Here is a 12,773-nt window from a genome sequence, read left to right on the forward strand (position 1 = left end):
ATTCATAGAATTTTGTGGGATGTTTCTGGAATTTTGTGGGATCTTTGTGGAATTTTGAGGGATTTTGAGGAGACATGAAGAATTTTGATGGATTTTTCCTAGACTGTGTGGAAAATTGTCAAGATTTTGTGGGATGTTTCTGGAATTTTGTGGGATTTTTGTGGAATTTTAAGGCATCTTGATGGATTTTTCCTAGATTGTGTGGAAAGTTGTCAAGATTTTGAGGGACGTTTCTGGAATTTTGTGGGATATTGAGGAGAAATGAGGAATTTTGATGGATTTTTCAAAGAGAGTATGGAAAGATATCAAGATTTTTTTGGGGGATGTTTCTGGAATTTGGTAGGGTTTTGAGAAGGTTTTTGGAATTTTGTGGGATATTGAGGAGACATGAAGAATTTTGAGGGTTTTTTCAGATATTTTGTGGAAAGTTCTCAAGATTTTGTAGGATGTTTCTGGAATTTCGAAAAGTTTTGAGAAGATTTCTCGAATTTTGTGGGATGTTTCTGGAATTTGGTAGGGTTTTGAGAAGATTTGGGGAATTTTGTGCAATGTTTCTGGAATTTTGAGGGATTTTTGTGGAATTTTGTGGGATTGTCAGTAGACATGAAGAATTTTGATGGATTTTTCCTAGATTGTGGGGAAAGTTGTTAAGATTTTGTGGGATGTTTCTTGAATTTGGTAGCGTTTTGAGAAAATTTTGGGATTTTTGTGGGATCTTTCTGGAATTTCATGTAATTTTGTGGAATTTTGTGGGATTTTGAGGAGACATGAAAAATTTTGAGGGATTTTTCCGAGATAATGTGGAAAGTTGTCAAGATTTTGTGGGATGTTTCTGGAATTTGGAAGGGTTTGGAGAAGATTTCTGTAATTTTGTGGGATGTTTCTGGAATTTTGTGTGATTTTGTGGAATTTTGTGTGATATTGAGGGGACTTGAAGAATTTTGATGGATTTTTCCGATATTGTGTGGAAAGTTGTCAAGATTTTGTGGGATGTTTCTGGAATTTGTTAGGGTTTTGAAAAGATTTCAAGAATTTTGTTTGATGTTTCTGGAATTTTGTGGTATATTGAATTTACTTGAAGAATTTTGATGGATTTTTCCTAGATTGTGGGTAAACTTGACACGATTTTGTTGCATATTTCTGGAATTTGGTAGGGTTTTGAGAAGATTCATAGAATTTTGTGGGATGTTTCTGGAATTTTGTGGGATTTTTGTGGAATTTTCAGGTATTTTGACAAGACATGGAAAATTTTGCGGGATTTTTCCTGGATTGTGTGGAAAGTTGTCAAGATTTTGTGGGATGTTTCTGGAATTTGTTAGGGTTTTGAGAAGATTTTGGGAATTTTTTGGGAATTTTGTAAAATTTTGGGGGATATTGACTAGACATGAAGAATTTTGCTGGATTTTTCTTAGATTGTGTGGAAAGTTCTCAAGATTTTGTGGGATGTTTCTAGAATATGGTAGGGTTTTGAGAAGATTTCGGGAATTTTTTTGGGTTGTTTCTGGAATTATGTTGGATTTTTGTGGAATTTTGAGGTATTTTGAGGCGACCTGAAGAATTTTGAGGGATTTTTCTGAGATTATGTGGAAAGTTGTCAAGATTTTGTGGGATGTTTCTGGAATTTGTTAGGGTTTTGAGAAGATTTCACGAATTTTGTGGGATTTTTCTGGAAATTTGTGGGAATTTTGTGGAGTTTTGAGGGATAATGATGAGACATGAAGAATTTTGATTGATTTTTCCTAGATTGCGTGGAAAGTTGTCAAGGTTTTGCGGGATGTTACTGGAATTTCGAAGGGTTTTGAGAAAATTTTGGCAATTTTGTGGGATGTTTCGGGAATTTTGTGGAATTTTTTTGGATATGGAGTAGACATAAGGAATTTTGTGAGATTTTTCCTAGATTGTGTGGAAAGTTGTCGAGATTTTGTGGGATGTTTATTTAATATGGTAGGGTTTTGAGACGATTCATAGAATTTTGTGGGATGTTTCTGGAATTTTGTGGGAACTTTGTGGAATTTTGAGGGATTTTGAGGAGACATGAAGAATTTTGATGGATTTTTCCTAGACTGTGTGGAAAATTGTCAAGATTTTGTGGGATGTTTCTGGAATTTTGTGGGATCTTTGTGGAATTTTAAGGCATCTTGATGGATTTTTCCTAGATTGTGTGGAAAGTTGTCAAGATTTTGAGGGATGTTTCTGGAATTTTGTGGGATACTGAGGAGAAATGAGGAATTTTGATGGATTTTTCAAAGAGAGTATGGAAAGTTATCGAGATTATTTTGGGGATGTTTCTGGAATTTGGTAGGGTTTTGAGAAGGTTTTTGGAATTTTGTGGGATATTGAGGAGACATGAAGAATTTTGAGGGTTTTTTCCGATATTTTGTGGAAAGTTCTCAAGATTTTGTAGGATGTTTCTGGAATTTCGAAAAGTTTTGAGAAGATTTCTCGAATTTTGTGGGATGTTTCTGGAATTTGGTAGGGTTTTGAGAAGATTTGGGGAATTTTGTGCAATGTTTCTGGAATTTTGAGGGATTTTTGTGGAATTTTGTGGGATTGTCAGTAGACATGAAGAATTTTGATGGATTTTTCCTAGATTGTGGGGAAAGTTGTTAAGATTTTGTGGGATGTTTCTTGAATTTGGTAGCGTTTTGAGAAAATTTCGGGAATTTTGTGGGATCTTTCTGGAATTTCATGTAATTTTGTGGAATTTTGAGGGATTTTGAGGAGACATGAAAAATTTTGAGGGATTTTTCCGAGATAATGTGGAAAGTTGTCAAGATTTTGTGGGATGTTTCTGGAATTTGGAAGGGTTTTGAGAAGATTTCTGTAATTTTGTGGGATGTTTCTGGAATTTTGTGTGATTTTGTGGAATTTTGTGTGATATTGAGGGGACTTGAAGAATTTTGATGGATTTTTCCGATATTGTGTGGAAAGTTGTCAAGATTTTGTGGGATGTTTCTGGAATTTGTTAGGGTTTTGAAAAGATTTCAAGAATTTTGTTTGATGTTTCTGGAATTTTGTGGGATATTGAATTTACTTGAAGAATTTTGATGTATTTTTCCTAGATTGTGGGTAAACTTGACACGATTTTGTTGCATATTTCTGGAATTTGGTAGGGTTTTGAGAAGATTCATAGAATTTTGTGGGATGTTTCTGGAATTTTGTGGGATTTTTGTGGAATTTTCAGGTATTTTGACAAGACATGGAGAATTTTGCGGGATTTTTCCTGGATTGTGTGGAAAGTTGTCAAGATTTTGTGGGATGTTTCTGGAATTTGTTAGGGTTTTGAGAAGATTTTGGGAATTTTTTTGGAATTTTGTAAAATTTTGGGGGATATTGACTAGACATGAAGAATTTTGCTGGATTTTTCTTAGATTGTGTGGAAAGTTCTCAAGATTTTGTGGGATGTTTCTAGAATATGGTAGGGTTTTGAGAAGATTTCGGGAATTTTTTTGGGTTGTTTCTGGAATTATGTTGGATTTTTGTGGAATTTTGAGGTATTTTGAGGCGACCTGAAGAATTTTGAGGGATTTTTCTGAGATTATGTGGAAAGTTGTCAAGATTTTGTGGGATGTTTCTGGAATTTGTTAGGGTTTTGAGAAGATTTCACGAATTTTGTGGGATTTTTCTGGAAATTTGTGGGAATTTTGTGGAGTTTTGAGGGATAATGATGAGACATGAAGAATTTTGATTGATTTTTCCTAGATTGCGTGGAAAGTTGTCAAGGTTTTGCGGGATGTTACTGGAATTTCGAAGGGTTTTGAGAAAATTTTGGCAATTTTGTGGGATGTTTCGGGAATTTTGTGGAATTTTTTTGGATATGGAGTAGACATAAGGAATTTTGTGAGATTTTTCCTAGATTGTGTGGAAAGTTGTCGAGATTTTGTGGGATGTTTATTTAATATGGTAGGGTTTTGAGACGATTCATAGAATTTTGTGGGATGTTTCTGGAATTTTGTGGGAACTTTGTGGAATTTTGAGGGATTTTGAGGAGACATGAAGAATTTTGATGGATTTTTCCTAGACTGTGTGGAAAATTGTCAAGATTTTGTGGGATGTTTCTGGAATTTTGTGGGATCTTTGTGGAATTTTAAGGCATCTTGATGGATTTTTCCTAGATTGTGTGGAAAGTTGTCAAGATTTTGAGGGATGTTTCTGGAATTTTGTGGGATATTGAGGAGAAATGAGGAATTTTGATGGATTTTTCAAAGAGAGTATGGAAAGTTATCGAGATTATTTTGGGGATGTTTCTGGAATTTGGTAGGGTTTTGAGAAGGTTTTTGGAATTTTGTGGGATATTGAGGAGACATGAAGAATTTTGAGGGTTTTTTCCGATATTTTGTGGAAAGTTCTCAAGATTTTGTAGGATGTTTCTGGAATTTCGAAAAGTTTTGAGAAGATTTCTCGAATTTTGTGGGATGTTTCTGGAATTTGGTAGGGTTTTGAGAAGGTTTTTGGAATTTTGTGGGATATTGAGGAGACATGAAGAATTTTGAGGGTATTTTCCGATATTTTGTGGAAAGTTCTCAAGATTTTGTAGGATGTTTCTGGAATTTCGAAAAGTTTTGAGAAGATTTCTTGAATTTTGTGGGATGTTTCTGGAATTTGGTAGGGTTTTGAGAAGATTTGGGGAATTTTGTGCAATGTTTCTGGAATTTGGTAGGGTTTTGAGAAGATTTGGGGAATTTTGTGCAATGTTTCTGGAATTTTGAGGGATTTTTGTGGAATTTTGTGGGATTGTCAGTAGACATGAAGAATTTTGATGGATTTTTCCTAGATTGTGGGGAAAGTTGTTAAGATTTTGTGGGATGTTTCTTGAATTTGGTAGCGTTTTGAGAAAATTTCGGGAATTTTGTGGGATCTTTCTGGAATTTCATGTAATTTTGTGGAATTTTGAGGGATTTTGAGGAGACATGAAAAATTTTGAGGGATTTTTCCGAGATAATGTGGAAAGTTGTCAAGATTTTGTGGGATGTTTCTGGAATTTGGAAGGGTTTTGAGAAGATTTCTGTAATTTTGTGGGATGTTTCTGGAATTTTGTGTGATTTTGTGGAATTTTGTGTGATATTGAGGGGACTTGAAGAATTTTGATGGATTTTTCCGATATTGTGTGGAAAGTTGTCAAGATTTTGTGGGATGTTTCTGGAATTTGTTAGGGTTTTGAAAAGATTTCAAGAATTTTGTTTGATGTTTCTGGAATTTTGTGGGATATTGAATTTACTTGAAGAATTTTGATGGATTTTTCCTAGATTGTGGGTAAACTTGACACGATTTTGTTGCATATTTCTGGAATTTGGTAGGGTTTTGAGAAGATTCATAGAATTTTGTGGGATGTTTCTGGAATTTTGTGGGATTTTTGTGGAATTTTCAGGTATTTTGACAAGACATGGAGAATTTTGCTGGATTTTTCCTGGATTGTGTGGAAAGTTGTCAAGATTTTGTGGGATGTTTCTGGAATTTGTTAGGGTTTTGAGAAGATTTTGGGAATTTTTTGGGAATTTTGTAAAATTTTGGGGGATATTGACTAGACATGAAGAATTTTGCTGGATTTTTCTTAGATTGTGTGGAAAGTTCTCAAGATTTTGTGGGATGTTTCTAGAATATGGTAGGGTTTTGAGAAGATTTCGGGAATTTTTTTGGGTTGTTTCTGGAATTATGTTGGATTTTTGTGGAATTTTGAGGTATTTTGAGGCGACCTGAAGAATTTTGAGGGATTTTTCTGAGATTATGTGGAAAGTTGTCAAGATTTTGTGGGATGTTTCTGGAATTTGTTAGGGTTTTGAGAAGATTTCACGAATTTTGTGGGATTTTTCTGGAAATTTGTGGGAATTTTGTGGAGTTTTGAGGGATAATGATGAGACATGAAGAATTTTGATTGATTTTTCCTAGATTGCGTGGAAAGTTGTCAAGGTTTTGCGGGATGTTACTGGAATTTCGAAGGGTTTTGAGAAAATTTTGGCAATTTTGTGGGATGTTTCGGGAATTTTGTGGAATTTTTTTGGATATGGAGTAGACATAAGGAATTTTGTGAGATTTTTCCTAGATTGTGTGGAAAGTTGTCGAGATTTTGTGGGAGGTTTATTTAATATGGTAGGGTTTTGAGACGATTCATAGAATTTTGTGGGATGTTTCTGGAATTTTGTGGGATCTTTGTGGAATTTTGAGGGATTTTGAGGAGACATGAAGAATTTTGATGGATTTTTCCTAGACTGTGTGGAAAATTGTCAAGATTTTGTGGGATGTTTCTGGAATTTTGTGGGATCTTTGTGGAATTTTAAGGCATCTTGATGGATTTTTCCTAGATTGTGTGGAAAGTTGTCAAGATTTTGAGGGATGTTTCTGGAATTTTGTGGGATATTGAGGAGAAATGAGGAATTTTGATGGATTTTTCAAAGAGAGTATGGAAAGTTATCGAGATTATTTTGGGGATGTTTCTGGAATTTGGTAGGGTTTTGAGAAGGTTTTTGGAATTTTGTGGGATATTGAGGAGACATGAAGAATTTTGAGGGTTTTTTCCGATATTTTGTGGAAAGTTCTCAAGATTTTGTAGGATGTTTCTGGAATTTCGAAAAGTTTTGAGAAGATTTCTCGAATTTTGTGGGATGTTTCTGGAATTTGGTAGGGTTTTGAGAAGATTTTGGGAATTTTGTGCAATGTTTCTGGAATTTTGAGGGATTTTTGTGGAATTTTGTGGGATTGTCAGTAGACATGAAGAATTTTGATGGATTTTTCCTAGATTGTGGGGAAAGTTGTTAAGATTTTGTGGGATGTTTCTTGAATTTGGTAGCGTTTTGAGAAAATTTTGGGAATTTTGTGGGATCTTTCTGGAATTTCATGTAATTTTGTGGAATTTTAAGGTATTTTGAGGAGACATGAAAAATTTTGAGGGTTTTTTCCGACATTTTGTGGAAAGTTCTCAAGATTTTTGTGAGATGTTACTGGAATTTGGAAGGGTTTTGAGAAAATTTTGGGAATTTTGTGGGATGTTTCTGGAATTTTGTGGGATCTTTGTGGAATTTTGAGGGATTTTGAGGAGACATGAAGAATTTTGATGGATTTTTCCTAGACTGTGTGGAAAATTGTCAAGATTTTGTGGGATGTTTCTGGAATTTTGTGGGATCTTTGTGGAATTTTAAGGCATCTTGATGGATTTTTCCGATATTGTGTGGAAAGTTGTCAAGATTTTGAGGGATGTTTCTGGAATTTTGCGGGATATTGAGGAGAAATGAGGAATTTTGATGGATTTTTCAAAGAGAGTGTGGAAAGTTGTCGAGATTATTTTGGGGATGTTTCTGGAATTTGGTAGGGTTTTGAGAAGGTTTTTGGAATTTTGTGGGATATTGAGGAGACATGAAGAATTTTGAGGGTTTTTTCCGATATTTTGTGGAAAGTTGTGAAGATTTTGTAGGATGTTTCTTGAATTTCGAAATGTTTTGAGAAGATTTCAGGAATTTTGTGCGATGTTACTGGAATTTGGTAGGGTTTTGAGAAGATTTGGGGAATTTTGTGCAATGTTTCTGGAATTTTGAGGGATTTTTGTCGAATTTTGTGGGATTGTCAGTAGACATGAAGAATTTTGATGGATTTTTCCTAGATTGTGGGGAAAGTTGTTAAGATTTTGTGGGATGTTTCTTGAATTTGGTAGCGTTTTGAGAAAATTTTGGGAATTTTGTGGGATCTTTTAGGAATTTCATGTAATTTTGTGGAATTTTGAGGGATTTTGAGGAGACATGAAAAATTTTGAGGGTTTTTTCCGACATTTTGTGGAAAGTTCTCAAGATTTTTGTGGGATGTTTCTGGAATTTGGAAGGGTTTGGAGAAGATTTCTGTAATTTTGTGGGATGTTTCTGGAATTTTGTGTGATTTTGTGGAATTTTGTGTGATATTGAGGAGAGTTGAAGAATTTTGATGGATTTTTCCAAGATTATGTGGAAAGTTGTCAAGATTTTGTGGGATGTTTCTGGAATTTGTTAGGGTTTTGAAAAGATTTCAAGAATTTTGTTTGATGTTTCTGGAATTTTGTGGGATATTGAATTTACTTGAAGAATTTTGTGAGATTTTTCTGAGATTGTGGGTAAACTTGACAGGATTTTGTTGCACATTTCTGGAATTTGGTAGGGTTTTGAGAAGATTCATAGAATTTTGTGGGATGTTTCTGGAATTTTGAGGGATTTTTGTGGAATTTTCAGGTATTTTGACAAGACATGGAGAATTTTGCGGGATTTTTCCTGGATTGTGTGGAAAGTTGTCAAGATTTTGTGGGATGTTTCTGGAATTTGGTAGGGTTTTGAGAAGATTTTGGGAATTTTTGAGGGATTTTTCCAGAATTTCTTTGGGTTTTTTTAAAATTTTGAGGGATTTTTGTGGAGACATGAAGAGTTTTGACGGATTGTTCGTAGATTGTGTGGAAATTTGTCAAGATTTTGTGGGATGGTACTGAAATTTCGAAGGCTTTTGAGAAGATTTCGCGAAATTTGTGGGATATTTCAGGAATTTTGTGGGAATTTTGTGGAATATTCTTTGGGGATATTGACGAAATATGAAGAATTTTCAGGGATTTTTCCTAAATTGTGTGGAAAGGTGTCCAAATTTTATTGTATATTTTTGTAATTTTTTAGGGTTTTGAGAAGATTTTGGGAATTTTGTGTGATTTTTGTGGAATTTTGTGGGATTTTGAGGAGACAGGAAGAATTTTGATGGATTTTTCCTAGATTGTGAGGAAAGTTCTCAAGATTTTGTGGGCTATTACGGGAATTTCGAAGGGTTTTGAGAAGATTTAGAGAATTTTGTGGGATGTTTCTAAAATTTGGTAGGGTTTTGAGAAGATTTGTGGAACTTTGTGGGATGTTTCTGGAATTTGGAAGGGGTTTGAGAAGATTTTGGGGATTTTATGGGGTGTTTTAGGAATTTTTTTAGATATTGTGGAGATATGGAGAATTTTGCGGGATTTTTCCTGGATTGCGTGGAAAGTTGTCAAGATTTTGTGCAATGTTTCTGGAATTTGTTAGGGTTTTGAGAAGATTTCGGGAATTTTGTCGGATATTTCTGGAATTATTTGGGAATTTTGAGAAGACATGAAGAATTTTGCGAGATTTATCCTAGATTGTGTGGAAAGTTGTCAAGATTTTGTGTGTTATTTCAGGAATTTGTTAGTGTTTTGAGAAGATTTTGTGAATTTTTTGGGATGTTTCGGGAATTTTGAGGGATTTTTGTAGAATTTTGTGGGATTGAGGACACATGAAGAATTTTGATGGATTATTCTTAGATTTTGTTCAAAGTTGTGAAGATTTTTGGGGGTGTTTTTGGAATTTGGTTGTGTTTTGAGAAGATTTTGGGAATTTTGTGGGATGTTTTTGGAATTATTTGGGAATTTTAAGGAGACATGAAGAATTTAGAGGGATTTTTCCTAGATTTTGCGGAAAGTTGTGAAGAATTTGTGGGAGATTTCTGGAATTTGGTAGTGTTTTGAGAAGATTTCGGGAATTTTGCCAGATGTTTCTGGAATTATTTGTAGAATTTTGAGGAGACATGTTGGAATTTGATGGATTTTTCTGAGATTGTGTGGAAAGTTGCCAAGATTTTTTGGGGGAGTTTGTGGAATTTGGTAGTATTTTGAGAAGATTTTGGGATTTTTCTGGGATGTTTCTGGAATTTTTTATGTTTTTTTTGAATTTTGATTGATTTTGCGGAGACATGAAGAATTTTGATGGATTTTTCCTCGATTGTGTGGGGAGTTGTGAAGATTTTGTAGGATGCTTCTGGAATTTTGAAGGGTTTTGAGAAGATTTCGGGAATTTTGTAGGATGTTTTGGGAATTTTGTGGGATATTGACTTGACTTGAAGAATTTTGATGGATTCTTCCCAGATTGTGTGGAAAGTTGTCAAGATTTCATAGGATGTTTCTGGAATTTTGAGGGACATTGAGTTGACTTGAAGAATTTTGGTAGATTTTTCCTAGATTCTGTTGAATGTTGTCAAGATTTGCTAGGAGGTTTCTAGATATTGGTGGGGTTTTGAGAAGATTTTGGGAATTTTGTGCAATGTTTCTGGAATTTTGAGGGATTTTTGAGGAGACATGAAAAATTTTGATGGATTTTCCCTAGATTGTGTGGAAAGTTGTCAAGATTTTGTGGAATGTTTCAGGAATTCTGTTGGATTTTGATATGATTTGGGGAATTTTGTGGGTTGTTTCTGGAATTTTGTGCGATATTGAGTTGGCTTGAAGAATTTTGATGGATTTTTCCTAGATTGTGTGGAAAGTTGTTGAGATTTTGTGGGATGTTTTTGGAATTTGGTAGGATTTTGAGAAGATTTTGGGAATTTTGTTGGATGTTTCTTGAATTTGGGAGGGTTTTGAGATGACTTTGGGAATTTTGAGGGATGTTTCAGGAATTTTGTGGGATATTGAGTTAAGTTGAAGAATTTTGATGGATTTTTCCTAGATTGTATGGATCGTTGTCAAGATTTTGTGGGATGTTTCTGGAATTCTGTAGGGTTTTGTGACAATTTTTTAAATTTTGTTGGATGTTTCTGGAATTTTGTGGGATTTTTGTAGAATTTTGAAGGATTTTGAGGATACATGAAGAATTTTGCGGGTTTTTTCCTAGATTGTGTGAAAAGTTGTTCAAGATTTTGTAGAATGTTTCTGGAATTTTGAGGGACAATGAGTTGACTTGAAGAATATTGTGGGATTTTTCTGAGATGGTGTGGAAAGTTGTCAAGATCTTGTGAGATGTTTTAGGAATTTGGTAGGGTTTTGAGAAGATTTCAGGAATTTTGTCCGATGTATCTGGAATTATTTGGGAATTTTGAGGAGACACATTGGAATTTGAGGGATTTTTCTGAGATTGTGTGGAAAGTTGCCACGATTTTTTGGGTAGTTTCTGGAATTTGGTAGTGTTTAGAGAAGATTTTGGGAATTTTGTGGGATGTTTCTGGAATTTTCTGTGATTTTTGTAGAATTTTGTGGGATTATGAGGAGACATGAAGAATTTTGATGGATATTTCCTAGATTTTGTTCAACGTTGTCAAGATTTTGTGGGATGTTTCTGGAATTTGGTCGGGTTTTGAGAAAATTTCAGTAATTATTTGGGATGTTTCTGGAATTTAGAGGGATTTTTCTTAGATTGTGCAGAAAATTCTTGATATTTTGTGGGATGTTTCTATAATTTCATAGGATTTTTCTGGAATTTTAAGGCATATTGAGTTGTCTTGAGGAATTTTGAGGGATTTTTCCTAGATTGTGGGGAAAGTAGTCAAGGTTTTTTGGGATGCTTCAGGAATTTTTTAGGGTTTTGAGAATTTTGGGGGAATTTTGTGGGATGTTTCTTGAATTTTGTGGGATTTTTGTGGATTTTGAGGGATTTTGAGGAGATATGAAGAATTTTGATGAATTTTTCCTTGATTGTGTGGAAATTTGTCAAGATATTTTTTGATGTTTCTGAAATTTGGTAGGGTTTTGAGAAGATTTCAGGAATTTTTTGGGTTGTTTCTGGAATTTCTTATGTATTTGAGAGAATTTTGTTGGGCTTTTTGTTGTAATGCAGTTAGGAAAAATGGTATGACCCAAAGAATGTACCCCTAAAAATGTAGATTTGTAAGTTCTTTCCCTTATCTTGTTCTCCCCAGGTTCCCTTATTGTTTGTGTAAATTCCCACAGCCCCTTCCCCTGTCCTGAAAAAGGAGTGCCTGTCCATACCTCTTCCTCTTTCCCTTCTGCCATCTCACCCTGAAGGATCCCAAGAAATAAAGCTGCAACTGCCATCTCAGCATAGGGAAAGAGCCTCGTTTTTAGGGCCTCGTCTGGCAAGCTAAAACTACCTCCCCAGCCTCCCTGCCCGCTGCGGGGTGGACAGAGGTAACAGAGGGGCTGGGGACTGAGTTATAATAGCAGGTGGTGTAATGAGTATGTAAGGAGTTTGCTCGTAAAAACAAGAAAATAAAGGGTTAAGCAAGATATTGGCAATTGAAAAGTTCCAAGCAGAACCGGCAGAAACTCCAAGGACATCCTGTTGTTGAGCATAACTTGTATACTCATTACCTTAGCCAGATATGGAGCTTGAAGCATAACTTGTGTATCCAATATTTTAGCCAAAAATGGAGCTTGGCTTGCAGATCAAGGGCGATGCTGTGACAAAGAGGAGCATCTTCCTCCCCACGACCACCGAAAAGCAAAACACGACCACCTAGCAACAAGCCGCGCAGAAGCAGAATCAACCCGGATGACGCAGAAACCGGAACTGAAGACACTGTAAGGGCTCTGAAGTTTGGGGAGGGGGGCGCTAGCCGTTGGTGGAGCGGTGATTCCCCGGCCGCCCAGCGCTGTTTTGCTTGCTGCCGCTTGCTAAAATAAATCCAATTATTTTTATTGAACAAGGATCTTGATTTTTTTATTAATATAATCCATAACAACCACAATTCCCTTCATTAATTAATTGACCACTCTTTCTCCCTCTTTATGCTAATTAGTCCTATTTTTAGTCTTCTGATCCTAACTTTTGTCATTTTCTCAGACAGGGTAAAAGGGGCCACTTTGGGGCCCATGGAAACTTTTCTGAGGAACATTTAGGGCAGTTTTGGGTCTGGGCAGGGAATTTAGAAAGAACTTGGGGGTCTGGAGGACACTTGGGAGAGCCAGGTGTGAAGTAGCCCCACTTTGTCCCTCCTGATTAATCCTGGCTAGCTCTGTCGAGGGGAGGGCAGGGAGGCTCTTCATGACCAAGATAAAGACCAAACAGCTGCTTTTCCCTCCGGCATAACGTCAGATGTTTATTCAG

This window comes from Cyanistes caeruleus, unplaced genomic scaffold, assembly GCF_971803275.1.
Source record: "Cyanistes caeruleus unplaced genomic scaffold, bCyaCae1.hap1.1 HAP1_SCAFFOLD_80, whole genome shotgun sequence".
Taxonomy (NCBI): domain Eukaryota; kingdom Metazoa; phylum Chordata; class Aves; order Passeriformes; family Paridae; genus Cyanistes; species Cyanistes caeruleus.